Source organism: Solanum tuberosum, unplaced genomic scaffold (genome assembly GCF_000226075.1).
Source record: "Solanum tuberosum cultivar DM 1-3 516 R44 unplaced genomic scaffold, SolTub_3.0 scf00085, whole genome shotgun sequence".
Classification (NCBI taxonomy): Eukaryota; Viridiplantae; Streptophyta; class Magnoliopsida; order Solanales; family Solanaceae; genus Solanum; species Solanum tuberosum.
In genome coordinates, this window is record NW_006239014.1 from 1248148 (window position 1) to 1263723 (window position 15576).

Here is a 15576-nt window from a genome sequence, read left to right on the forward strand (position 1 = left end):
AAGCCTAGCATGGGTCGATCCCAAATTTATATATTTGAGGACGGCATCTCAGGGGTTAAAATGCCCAGCATGGGTCATTCTCTTTTACCACTGATCAGTTGGTTATTTGTATCACATGCTTTACAGAGATCGCAATGTAAAGAAAATTTCAGAAAAGAATATAATGTACTTGATCCCATAACAGCAACAAGGGTGGTCTTTAATCTAATCTATGCAGTTACATATTGATACTTGATTTCAATTGAACTCTTTCTTACATATGTTATCGCCTTACATATTCAGTACATTCTTCGTACTGACGTCCCTCTTGGGGGACGCTGCATTTCATGTTGCAGCCACAGGTACTCCAGCTAGTAGACCTCCCCAGTAGGAGAACAGGACACTCAGCTGCTATTGGTGAGCTCCAAGTTGATTCGGGGATTAATCAAGTCTTTGGCATCTACTTTGTTACCGTATAGTAGTTAAGGGTAAGGCGGGGCCTTGTCCCCGACCTAAACTAAGGTTGTCTATCTTGTAGAGGCTTTGTAGACTAATGTATAAAGTTTGGTTGTGTCTTGTCTCTTAACAATTGTGGCCTCAACGGCCAAGTGTTGTACATAACTTTTGGGCCTGTCTATGTCGGTCTTTTATCGCTACAAGGCATATAAGCTTGTTATAGCTTCATAGCTATCATAGTTAAATGTATAGTAAATGCAGGTTGTAAGTTGGTTCTCCCGGGCCATTTAGACATCGGGTGCCTGTCCGTCTTAATCAGATCCGAGGCGTGACAGTTTCTTTCCCCATGAACTAAGAGAAGAAAAGAGATGGTTGCTGACATGAGGAGCAGGATGAGTTTATTCGTTGTAGGGTTGACTCGTGTGTCAAGTAAGGAAAGTAAGGCAGCCATGTTAATAGGTGACATAGGCATAGCAAGGCTGATGATCCATGTGAAACAAGTTGAGGAGGTTAAGCTGAAGGATAGAGAAGTGTTTAAGAATAAGAAGGCTAAGACATTGGGGAATGAGTCCGGGCAGCAAAAGAGTAATGCGAACCAATCTTATTTCCAACATAAGCAGAAAGGACCTTCTTCGTCATCTGCTACTGCACCTGCACCAAGGAACAAATGTAAGTACAATAGTCAGAATTCCAAACACTTCAGAGCTAGACATGCACAGTCTTAAGGTAGTGTGGCACAAGGAGGTAACTAGGCTCCTGCATGTGCTAGGTGTGGTACAACCCACCCAGGTAACTGTCGTGATGGTCAGTCAAGTTGTTTCAAGTGTGGACAAGAGGCTCACTTCATGAAAGAGTGCCCTAAGAACAGGCAAGGTAGTAGAAATCAGGGCAATAAAGCCCAATCTTCATCAGTTGCCCGACCAGACAGGGCTGCACCTAGAGGAGCTACTTTCGGTACTGGCCGAGGAGCAAACCGCCTTTATGCGATTACTAGTCGTCAAGAGCAAGAGAACTCTCCAGATGTTGTCACTGGTATGATCAAAGTCTTTACTTTTGATGTTTATGCTTTGCTAGACTCAGGAGCAAGTTTATCTTTTGTAACCCCTTATGTTGCAAATAAGTTTGATGTTCTTCCTGAGAAACTTTGTGAACCCTTTTGTGTTGCTACACCTGTTGGGGAGTATATTCTAGCTGAGAGATTTTATCGTGATTGTGTCATTTCCATTAATCACAAAGACACCATGCCTGATTTAGTTGAGTTGGACATGGTGGATTTCGATGTCATTTTAGGTATGGACTGGCTTCATGCCTATTATGCATCAATAGATTGTAGAACTCGAGTTGTCAAGTTTCAGATTCCTAATGAGCCAATCATAGAGTGGAGTAGTAGTTCAACAGTGCCTAAAGGTCGTTTCAACTCGAGTCGTCAAGTTCCAAAATCCTAATGAGCCAGTCTTAGAGTGGAAAAGTAGTTCAGCAGTGCCTAAGGGTCGTTTTATTTCGTACCTTAAGGCAAGAAAGTTAGTTTCCAAGGGGTGTGTCTATCACTTAGTCCGAGTTAATGACTCTAGTGTTGAGATCAGTCGTATTCATTCAGTTCCTATAGTAAAAGAGTTTCCAGAAGTCTTTCCAGATGATCTACCTGGAGTCCCTCCTGAGAGAGAGATAGACTTCGGTATAGATGTTCTTCCAGATACTCGTCTTATCTCTATTCCACCATATAGAATGGCACCAGCAGAGTTGAAAGAGCTTAAAGAACAGTTGAAAGATCTGCTAGACAAGGGTTTCATTCGACCAAGTGTCTCACCTTGGGGCGCTCCGCTTTTGTTTGTGAGAAAGAAAGATGGTTCCATTAGGATGTGTATATATTACCACCAATTGAACAAGGTTAGTATCAAGAACAAGTATCCTATTCCTCGAATTGATGATCTTTTCGATCAGCTTCAGGGTGCTTCTTGTTTTTCTAAGATTGATCTCAGATCTGGCTACTATCAATTGAAAGTAAGGGAGCGTGATATTCCCAAGACAACATTCAGGACCCGTTATAGTCATTTTGAGTTTTTGGTCATGTCGTTCGATTTAACTAATACACCTGCAACATTCATGGACCTTATGAATAGAATATTCAAACCTTATTTAGATATATTTGTTATCGTCTTCATTGATGACATACTAATCTATTCAAGGATTGAAGAAAATCATGCTATCCATCTTAGAATAGTTCTTCAGACTTTGAAAGATAAGGAGTTATATGCTAAGTTCTCTAAATGTGAGTTTTGGCTTGAGTCTGTGGCATTTTGGGCCACATAGTTTCCGGTGATGAAATTAGAGTTGATACCCAAAAGATAGAGGCAGTGTAGAATTGGCCTAGACCTACATCTCCAACTGATATTAGGATTTTCTTGGGTTTGGCTGGATATTATAGAAGGCTTATAGAGGGATTCTCGTCTATTTCATCCCCTTTGACCAAGTTGACTCAGAAGACAATGAAGTTTCAATGGTCTGAAGCTTGTGAGAAAAGCTTTCAGGAAATGAAGAAGAGGTTGACTACTTCCCCAATATTGACCTTACCAGAAGGTACTCAAGGTTTTGTGGTGTATTGTGATGCGGCTAGAGTTGGTTTAGGTTGTGTGTTAATGCAGAATGGTAAAGTTATAGCTTATGCCTCTAGACAGTTAAAAGTTCAAGAGAAGAATTACCCAACCCATGACTTAGAGTTGGTTGTTGTAGTATTTGCTTTGAAGATATGGCGTCATTATTTGTATGGTGTTCATGTTGATGTATTCACTAATCACAAGAGTTTTCAGTATGTGTTCACTCAGAAAGAACTTAATCTCAGACAAAGGAGGTCGTTAGAATTACTCAAGGATTATGACATCTACCTTTCTTTGATCCCACTTCCCGGGCAGAGAAGAGAATGAAAATGGACCGCAGATGGTAGTCGTGGTTGATTTTGATTCGAGGATCTTACGCGGCGAAGCGAACTCTTCTATCGTGTTGCATTTTCTCTGGCGGACCCTCCCCCCCCGGTCAATCGTACTGGAGTGATTCGAGAAGAACAGTAATATTTATCACCCAAGTAAGGCTAATCTTGTTGTTGATGCTTTAAGCAGATTGTCTATGGGTAGTACCACCCATGTTGAGGAAGAAAAGAGAGAGTTAGCGAAAGATGTGCATAGACTTGCACGCTTAGGAGTCCGACTAATGGATTCCACAGAAGGAGGAGTAGTGGTGATGAATGGGGCTGAATCTTCATTAGTGTTAGAAGTGAAAGAAAAGCAAGACCAAGATCCAATTTTTCTTGAATTGAAGGAAAATGTTCATAAGCAAAAAGTATTAGCTTTTCAACAAGAGGGAGATGGAGTATTGAGATATCAAGGTAGGTTGTGTGTACCAATAGTGAATGGACTCCAAGAGAGGATCATGGAGGAAGATCATAGCTCCAGATATTCCATTCATCCGGGTTCCACAAAAATGTATCATGATTTGAGAGAGGTGTATTGGTGGAATAGTATGAAAAAAGGAATTGCAGAATTTGTTGCTAAGTGTCTGAATTGCTAACAAGTTAAAGTGGAGCACAAAAGGCCCGGTGGGTTGGCTCAGAATATAGAACTTCCGGAATGGAAGTAGGAGATGATTAATATGGATTTTATCACAGGTTTACCAAGGTCTCGCAGGTAGCATTATTCTATTTGGGTGATTGTCGACAGAATGACAAAATCAGCCCAATTTTATCCGGTAAAGACTACTCATTCGGCAGAATACTATGCTAAGTTGTATCTTCAAGAGGTGGTAAGACTTCATGGGGTTCCAGAACCCATTATTTCAGATAGAGGTGCGCAATTTACTACACAGTTTTGGAAGTCATTCGAGAAAGGCTTCGGTTCAAAGGTGAACTTGAGTACTGCTTTCCATCTTCAGACAGATGGTCAAGCAGAGCGCACTATTCATACCTTAGAGGATATGTTGAGGGATTGTGTGATTGATTTCAAAGGTAATAGGAATGATCACCTACCTCTTATTGAGTTTGCTTACAATAATAGTTACCACTCTAGCATCCAAATGGCTCCTTATAAAGCTCTTTATGGGAGAAGATGCAGATCTCCTATTGGATGGTTTGAAGTTGGTGAAGCAGGATTGATAGGACCAGATTTAGTTCATCAAGCCATAGAGAAGGTGAAAGTGATTCAAGAGAGTTTGAAGAAAGCGTAGAGTCATCAGAAATCCTACACTAATGTTAGGAGAAGAGAGTTAGAGTTTGAAGTAGATGATTGGGTGCATTTAAAAGTTTCACCCAGGAAGGGCGTCATGAGATTTGGTAAGAAAGGGAAACTTAGTCCCCAGTATATTGGACCTTATTGAATAGCCAAGAGGATTGGCAAAGTAGCTTATGAGTTAGAGCTACCACAAGAATTAGTCGCGGTTCATCCGGTGTTTCACGTCTCCATGCTAAAGAAGTGCATGGGTGATCCTTCATTGATCATACCAACTAATGATATTGGGATCAAGGGTAACTTATCTTATGAGGAGATTCCTATTCAGATTCTAGATCGCCAAGTTCACAAGTTGAGGATTAAGGAAGTAGTATCAGTCAAAGTCCTTTGGAGGAACCAATTTGATGAGGAAACCACTTGGAAAGCTAAGGAGGATATGAAGAAAAGATATGCACATCTTTTTGAATTCGGAGAAGTTCCGAAAAAAGGTACTAATCCTTCATTGGTATTTATTTATAAGTTGGCATATTGTTTTCCATTTGCTTGTGGGTGCTTGAACTGAATGTTGCATCTTACACCCTTAGTCTAGTAAGAGTAATCTCATTCGAGGATGAATGTTCACAAGGAGAAGATAATGTAACATCTCGCAATTAGAAATAACTAGGAAGAAGTTAAAAATTGGAAATAGTCGTTTTTAACTTTGTTTTTAAGACTTAAGTTTCAAGTTAAGCAAAGAGTAAAGAGTTGAGTTCATTTCTCTAAAAGTTATAAGGGAACTAAGTATTCTCAAAAGTTAAGAAATGTTTTCACATTTGAGCAAGAAAGGGAACATAGATTCCAAGAGAGCCGTTTAAGCTAAGTTTTGAGTAACTATCTCAAACCAAAGAAAGAAGCTTGTTTTAAAGATATATGAGCTAAGTATATTTTGAGAGTAGTATTGAGCACCGATATAGGGATGCGAGTTCATATTAACTCAAATCTCCATAAACCATGTAGCCATCATGGATAGTAAAGGATCATACTTTTTAGATGACTCCTTAAGATGCTTTTAGCATAGACTAGTGGATCCACTTAGTTAAGCGTTCTATATGACGGCAAAGTATAGGACAGTTTTGGCAGCATGGGAAAGACGATATATCACCACTTAGTCTCATAGTGATGGTTGTCGGTTAGAGAATCTCCCACATAAACTATATTACTTTATTATATGAGTAAAGTTGAGTTGGCTATTACATTTTCTTTAACGAACTAAGTTGTTTTTCCACTGTTCTACAAGCTTTCTACATATTGCATATGTTTATTGCTTTATATTGAGTTAAGTTATTTAGGAGTTGAGTAAAGTCAAGGTAAGTGTTCCTTTCATATCCTTTTCAAGCTTAAGTTATGTTTAGCATTCCAACTCGCATACTTGAACATTCAATGTATTGATGCCAGTTGGCCTGCATCATCTTATGATGCGGACACAGGTAACCAAGATCAGCATCCAGCGCCTCGTTGATCAGGTTGAGCACTCAGAGTCTGTTGGTCAGCCTCCTTGCATTCCGGAGGACTCTTTTATCATTTGCGTTCTAGTTTTCAGTTTTTAGGATGATCGGGGGTCCTGTCCCGACATCCCTCTTTGTTTCAGAGGCTTCATAAATAGTTAGCAGTTTAGTTGTCTTTACATTATCATTTCATATGTTAAGACTTGAGTTGCCATTTTGGCCAAGTCGAATGTTTGACTTTTTAAGAATTCTCAGTATTTTATTATTCAAGTCAGTATAGTGCTTTTGATCATTATAAGTATGCATATAGTCTTTCGCTGAGTAAGTAAGCCAGGCCGAGGGTTCGCCTGGGGCCAGCAACGGTTCTCGAGTGCCAGCCACGAAAGGGGTGTAGGCTCGGGGCATGACAAATAATCTAATCTAATTTTATTATTTAAGATCGTGTGAAGCGCAGACAGTACTATTAGTAATGAAATGAATAAAAATTTGTGTCATTTAGTTTTTCGATTTGTTTTTCGTGTTGACGTGATTAATGGAACAAAAACAAATTATACTTTTCATGTTCTTTTTTTATGATTGTAAAACTCTGATGTAGCTTGTGTACATTCCGATAAATCCACTAAATTTTATTATGTCTCAATAACACTAGTATCATATAACTTTATTTATTTAATAGAAAATATATTTTTAAAAACTTAATTTACACATTGCAAAGTTTTACTCATTAATATCGTATTTCGTAAATACTCAATTATATAGGTGTACATATTTTACCTTAATAACTATAAGGTAAAAACTTATATGTATAGAGTTTGCACCAAATAAGAATTGAGGTGGTTGTACTATTCAAGAAAATTTATTAGTAAGAATAAAATGAAAAATATATTTTGTCTTGAACTTCTAAAATGATAAATAATTTGAGATAACTATAAGAGTATTAAAAATACGAGAAATGATTTCAGCAATACTGTTTAGGAAAAAGGTCAAAACTTTCCTCAGAATATGTGTGTCTCGACCCAACCCATCGGGCCGTACGGGCACCTACACTAACACCTATGTAGCAGAACCCTCATATCCCAATAGTCAAAACATACGGAAAATTAACGAAAAACAAATATAAATGAAATCATAAAGTGTTTATAATGAAAACCTTCTTAAACAAATTCGGGTTCAGACTTGTAAAGTAATTAACATCCCCCAAGGATCTAGTTTAAACAGGTGTAAGAGCTACTAAGAGGAAAATCTGGACAATATATTAAATGACACAACTCCCACCATGCGGATGGAAAATAGAAGTTGCTAGAGATTTTCTTCGTCTTCACCTAATGAAACATCACCGACCCTGCATCCAGACTATGCCAAAAAGACATAGCAAGAGTAGTATCAGTACAAAACACACGTACTGGTAGGCATCATCGGTCAACCTGACGCCACCGCATAATACAAGAAACCAACTAGTAAAACATGTCATAACATCCATCACTTCTCCACCTTTACCCTCTCTCCAACTACCTCAGAATTACACTAGCACTCTAACCACCAACTGCTTCCCAATCAACTTAATTAGTAGGTTCTTGAACACAGCCTAGCCATTCAAACACGTCGAAAAGTCCACAATACGCACTACAACCATTCTGACTAACAACCCCCGACATACCCTTTACTTTCTCTTCTAAGTTTCCTCGTACTTGCCACATAGAACATAACAACAAGCTTTCAAACTACCAACCAAGAATTCTTTCCTCCAAGGTGAAATCCACCTAAGCGATTACCTCACGTACACTACCCCCTCTTCTCACTCTTACAACAAACGGACAGCCCTTACTCTCAACTATTTCGACCTTTCAACCCTTTGCCATCCCAATTCATTCAACAACACGTTACGAAACAAGTTCACTCAGCACAAAAGAACAATCAGATATAAGTCCTCATAACCATATAACCACTCCGGGGAATTACAATATCATTTATCATTACGAACCACGTTCAATTTCATGATTATCAAATATCACAGTTAGCATACCCAAACTCAAACTGTTAGCATACCGAAATGTGGTACCCGATCCAATAATTATACCAGAACGTGGCAATCGATCCCATATTTATGCCGGAACGTGGCAACCGATCCAAGTTAGTGTGTCAGAACGCAACACCTGATCCATACAACAAGCCACAATCACAATCATAGAATACATTCTCAAAATCATACAATCAAGAAGTGATTCATGGCATTCAACATTCATATATCCTTTTTTACAATTTATGTGATCAATAATGCAACATTCGCATACATACACGTATCACAACCATCACCGATAAATATACCATGACGTATATCACCGAACAATAACTCGACCATACTCAGCCCTAGTTCGTCATCTAAGGCTTCTTCCTATAATTTAATCATCTCTTGTTCGGTGCACGAAGGCCTACGTATGAATTCTACCATTGGTTATCATAATACTACGCAGCAAGCACAAATTATAACTACTCAATTAATAAAACCTAGCCTACCTGGGAGCCAAGTAGCTGCACAGAATTTTGGTCTTCGATTCTTGTTTCCAGAACTCGTAACGGTGATCTTGATCGAAAATCTATAATCTATCGACATCCTTATGCTAGATATCTCTCTCTCCATCTTTCCCAAGCTTGGAGCAGCTTTTTGGGGGTTTCTAGGGTGTTTTACGTCTAATTTAGGTATTTTAAGAAGAATGAGGAAATAAGATTTCGCGTTATTTACATTATGTCTCGCCTATCCCACCCTGGCGATTACTTACATCGTTGTGGCGCTGCTGCCCTAGCAGTATCTGCCCCGCCCTAGCAGGACAGTGGCCTAGAATTTCTATTTTTCCTAAATAACGACGGTTCGGGTCATTACAATAGATATCAATTTACCCCTCATTCCTCCCCGAACGACTAGTTTACGAATAATCACACATCCTATTTTGGAGTACTTCCAAACTAACGAATGGGGCCATCACGGAATCACGACGAATGGTAATTTTTCAAATATTGACACACGAGAGGTACTATACCCCAAGGGTTAGAAGAAATTTGAGGCAACACATGAAGAAACAAATGCGTTTAAATTACACAGCTTGGCCCACCAGGGCGGAAGCACTCCCGCTGAGGCGGGGCCGCTGTGGCGAGGATCTCCCGCTGAAGCGGGAGATCGGCAAACAATAAAGAGGGAAAAAGGAAACATTTTTCCCATTTCTTCCAAAACTTTCAAAAACTCTCCCAAATATCCTGTCGATCACTCTCCCCCGAACATCAAAACGCAAGTGATATTCTATTTCTTTACACTCTTTACTTCCGTACTTGATTAAAAATAATTGCAAGTTGTTACCTAATCGATTAGAAACAGTTTCCGGGTAGTTATTCAAAAATGAACTAGGTTGCTTGATTTGTTTGGAAAACGTAGCATGGGAATTTCACTTACGTCTCCACAACGTCCTAGGCATAAGGATTTTATAAAAATATGGTTAAATCAGTACCAAAATGGGTGGAGGAAATTGAAGGGTCTATTGATGAAAAACTTGGATTTGGACACTATTTAAGGGTTATTTTCCTAATATGATTGCATAATTTAAGTTCTAGGGTAGTTAAAATACTCTGATCTGCTGAAATTCTAAGGAAAACGTGGATTTTGGGACAAACAGAAGCCATGATTGCGCCTGTTGTTCGTCCCAGATGAAGGCCGCTTTGGCGACCTTCATCCCGTTATGGCGGCCTTCATCATCCCACCCTAGCGGGATATTTGGCCATTGCAGCGGGACTGGGGAAACAGTAGCCTAAGTCCCATTGCCCAACTAGTGTCTAGTCTCATAGAGTTCTAACGTATATTTTCCAATCCTTGCAGGTTTTTGTAAATGGAAGGGCTAAATGAGGAAAACCTACCTTTCGTTCGGTTCTCGATGCCGCGAGTCGGGAAAGGCATCACGACAATAGAAATACAGGGTTCTACTATGAGAGAGGTTTTTTTTTTCTTAAGCTGCAGGAGAAGGCGCTTGCCTTTTATGCTCGCCTGATGGAGTTCAGATGGACTCCACATAGTGAGGCTCCCTCGGATCACGTTCCACTTGGGTGAGGGAATTCTACGCCATCCTGCCCACTGTGAAATGGGACGATCCTCACCCCGTTATGCGTATTCAGGGAGTTGACATCCCCCTTAATGCCACAGCCATCAACGAAGCGCTAGAGTTCCCCGAGGTTCCGAATGCTAAGTATGAGGCTAAGCTGCGGGAGATGGACCTGGGTTGGCTGAGGGACACCCTGATTGAGTATGCGCGACAGGATCAAGTTTACTGGGTTACTGTCGAGGGCATTACTAGCTCGGATTGGTCACCTGATGCTAAGAGGTGACTACACTTGGTGACTAGGAGGATCTGCCCGTCGGGAAACCGCACCAACATGACCTTTCCTTGAGCCTCGGTGGTGGTGTGCGCTATACAGGGCATCGAGTTGAATGTGGGGGCCCAGATTATTTCGGAATGGAAAATGTTCTACCGGTGTAACAAGAAAGCCTTCTTCCTACCGAGACTTATTACTACATTGTGCAAGCAGGCGGGAGTGCCACTCATCTACACTGACGAGGTATTACCTATGGATCCCCCTTTACACCCTCTTTTGATCAGGCCAGGTTCTACTTCCAGGAGTAAGAAGAGGAGAACGGGCAGGGCTAGCAGCAGTAAGGCGACCATGGATTCGGACGACGAGGCCCAACTCTCAGGTGCACGGGTCTAGGAGGATCTGGCGGCCGTCTGGAAGAGGTTGGGGAGTGCCTTTGCTAACTTCACTCCGATTCCACCCAGCACTGCCCTGAGGTCGAGATGCTTCGTCACGAGTTGCGTCAGGAGAGGAAGAAGGGTCTGGAGAGGGATCGTGTGATGGTCCGGAAATGGAAGGTCGTGAGGACCGTATTCACTTGCATCGCCCCTGATCAGGAGCTTCCCTGGATCGAGAAGGGGGATTTTAAGCATTTCAGTTTTCATGGATGAGGCACTGACCAGTCTGGTACCTCCGAAGGATCTATGCTCAGATATTGGCACCTCCCAGTCCCAGAGTCCTTGATTTAATTTTCCTTTTGCCCCTCTCGGGATTGTATTGCGAACAAAACTTATTTTTTGTAAACACACGGATGCTTGTTTTTGCTGTCTGATCCAGCCGGTAATTATTTAATTGCTATGGTTATGAATTATTCGATTACTGAACACTAATTGAATTGCAGGGATTAGTTCGGATATGATTCGGGGTTGATTTGGGTAATTGGGAAAAACAAGGGAAGGCAAGTTGAGGTTCTGCCTCGTCCCGTCCCGCCCTAGCGGAAGAAATTCCCCCCTGGCGGAAATATCTCGCTCCAGCGGCTCAGATGGAAACAGAATCCCTAGACTAAATTTTTCTGGGTTTCTCCTCTTTTCTAAATTCCACCAAAGTTCCCAACTTCACTCAGCACCTTTCGAATAATCCCCATAGCTAGGATAATCATTAGCTACCCCGAGTCAATATTAACGATACATGCTCCACAATTTCCTTCACGTTTCATTCAGCACTACAACTCACTCGTTCCCAGGATACACCCAGACATTCACACGATTATTAGTTGGTCGCACCGCACGTCCATATTTCGTCTTACGAATCACTCGTAGATTATCTAGACCCTCACACCAACCTTAGTTATGACTTCTTCCCTCAATGGGTTTCACGATGCTCAAGTAGTTATACTTGAATAATTTCAACAATTCAGCCAGCATATTACACATATCAAATCCAGACACGCAACACTATGTACATAATCATGCCACAACACACACTACAAAAATACTTTTCACATCATCAGTTAATTCAGACAGCCAAAACAGACCTTCACAGTCACAAATAGTTCAAACGACAAGAAGCAAGCAATCAGAGTTACAATCTACACATCACAACAATTTCACCTTTTTAGTTTGTTCGTTCCATAAATGACCATTACAGATACAGCCCTTAAGGCCAGATACCAATTGGAACCTTCACAGTTCCAATTAACTTTACTTGTGTCCCTTCAGTCATAACCACGACGTCTAGTCCACTTCATTGAGATACCAATTGGAATCGGGAGATACCAATTGGACTCAACTCATACCACAGCGACACTTCGTACGAAAAGAGAGAAAGGATGAGATAAATTTCTAGAATGCTTCATAGCTTCCTGGAGATTAGGTGTAGACGTCAACACACCCATCCGCGTGAGTCGATTTCGCATTTTGCTCTTGTATTAGGAGACCGGTAACATAGGCTCTGATACCAATTTTTCACAACCCAAACCACTAGGTCGTGCGGGCACCCACTCTAACACCTAAGTAGGAGAACCCACATATCTTAATAGTCAAAACATGCAAAAAATTAACGAAAAACAAATATAAATGAAATCATAAAGTTTTTATATGAAAACCTTCTTAAACAAATTTGGGTTAAGACTTGTAAAGTAATTAACATCCATCAAGGATTTAGTCTAAATAAGTACAAGAGCTACTAAGAGAAAAAGTTGGACAATATAATAAATGACATAGCTCGCACCATGCGGAAGGAAAATAGAAGCTGCTGGATATTTTCTTCGTCTTCACCTAATGAAACATCACCGACCCTGCATCCAGACTATGCCAAAAGGATATAGTAAGAGTACTATAAGTACAAAACGCACGTACTGGTAGGCATCATCGGTCAACCCGACGCCACCGCATAATACAAGAAACAAACTAGTAAAACATGTCATAGCATCCATCGCTTCTCCACCTTTACCCTCTCTCCAACTACCTCAGAATTATACTAGATCTTTTACCACCAACTACTTCCCAACCAACCTACTTACTAGGTTCTTGATCACAGCCTAGCCATTCTAACACGTCGAAAAGTCCATAATACGCACTACAACCATTCTGACTAACAACCCCCAACATATCCTTTACTTTCTCTTCTAAGTTGCCTCGTCCTTGCCACATAGCACATTACCACAAGCTTTCAAACTACCAACCAAGAATTCCTTCCTCCAAGGTGAAATCCACCTAAACGGTTACCTCATGTACACTACCCCCATTTCTCACACTTACAACACACGGACAGCCCTTACTCTCAACTATTTCGACCCTTCAACCCTTTGCCTTCCCAATTCATTCGACAACACGTTACAAAACAAGTTCACTCAGCACAAAAGAACAATCAGATATAAGTCCTCATAACCATATAACCACTCCGGGGAATTACAATATCATTTATCATTACGAACCACGTTCAATTTCACGATTCTCAAATATCACAATTATATCACGTAATTGGTCCTCTCATTGAACCCAAACTCAAACTGTTAGCATACCGGAACGTGGTATCCGATCCAATGATTATGCCGGAACGTGGCAACCGATCCCATATTTATGCCAGAACGTGGCAACCTATCCAAGTTAGTGTGTTGGAACACAACACCCGATCCATTCAACAAGCCACAATCACAATCACAGAATACATTCTCAAAATCATACAATCAAGAAGTAATTCATGGCATTCAACATTCATATATCCTCTTTTACAATTTATGTGATCAATAATGCAGCATTCGCATACATACACGTATCATAATGAAGCAAGAACAAGCATATATCACACAATCATAGAATCACAACCATCACCTACAAGTATACCATGACATATATCACCTCACAATAACTCGACCATGACATTTTTTCTCGCCTTTCCCGCCATGGCGACTACTTACCCCGCTGTGGCGCTGCCGCCCTAGCGGCATCTAGCCTGCCCTGGCGGGACAGTTGCCTAGAATTTCCTGAATTTCCGCTTTGCATAAATAACGACGGTTCGGATCGTTACAATGTGAAATTCATAATATATTTGTTCTCCACTGATGATTTCTTTAAGCCCAATCTTATTTCAAACTGAACCTAATGGAGCATGATTAAAAATATAATTAGTGTTTTTTAACTTAATAGTTTATTAGATTTGCCATCCGCACTTTTTGAGTGTAATATATTTGCATTCCTTCAAATAAATTGAAATAAACTAAACCAATATTAGAGTTTTATGTGAAATTTTTTTACTCAAGAGAGGAAAAACCTATGACCTATCTGTATTTGACTATTTCGAAACTTTTCACTAAACTCGAGGCCAAACTCCAAATAAGTTTATAGCAGCCCTTTGTAATGCATAAAGAATTGTTTCCAATAATTTTGCCTCTACGCAATCTCTTAATATCCACTGACGCTACCTTATAAATGAATTCCTTAATATAAACGAGATCACACCTACTACAATCTGGATGTAATATCCATCAAGATCTTTTCTTGGAACTCCTACAAGAAAACAAGCCGTCACAAAATAAAATACCCCTAAATAACCAAACTACAATAATCCGACTTGGTATAGCAATCTTGTTTGTTTAGATGCTTTTTTGAATTTTGTAACGATCGATTGTTTACACCTATAACAATATTCAACATTTAAATATGATTTGATTCTTATAGCAAAATTATTCAAAAATCGTTTTTTTTTTCATTTTTTAATGCTATAATGCACAAATATAATGGAGCATAATTAGAAATATAATTTGGATGAGGCACAAGTATATACCTAGACTATGACCGAAATCCAAGAAAAACACCTTAAATAAACTAAGGTCTTATTACCCCCCTCCCCGAACCCATTTTTTAATAATTTTATACACCTTTTTGACTTAATTTAACGTAATATTAGGCTTGCGTTCAATAATATTTTCTAATGGAAACGCATTTATTAAGGAGAATATTGAACTATCATCACATTTGGGAAGGTAAGATTACTATATTTATTTAATTTGCTTATGGAATTTATGAAAAATTTATTATATAGTATTTGATTATGAACTCAAAATAAACTCAACATTTTATTGGATCACGGATTTCACATATCTATAATCTAAGAAAAGAGATCCGATCGATTAGTGATAAATTATTCAGTAAATAGATTGATATCAATCTAAGCTATCATTATTTTTGCAAAATTCATATTTAAATTATTAAATGTTCACATAACCCCCACGTACCATATTAAAAATTAAAGGCTTAATTCATCTACCGCCCCTTAAAGTTATCTGTATATTTCATTTAGACACCTCAACTAGGGCTAGAACCTATTGAACATCTAAATTGTTCAAAATGTATACCTATTAAACACAAAATGTTGATATGGCCGAAAAAGTATTTTTCACTTTCCTTGGGCGCGTGAAGATATCTAAAATCATATTTTTATTTTTAGTTTTTCAAGAAAACTTTACTTTTTCTTCTTCCATTGATTTTTAGCATTGTAAATGACTTTAAAAAATTTAAATATTTTTTAAAACAATAATTTTTTAATCGCAAAAAGAAAAAGCCCCCCACCCCCGCTTTCGATCGTCTTCTTCACCTCAACTACGTTTTCAAAGC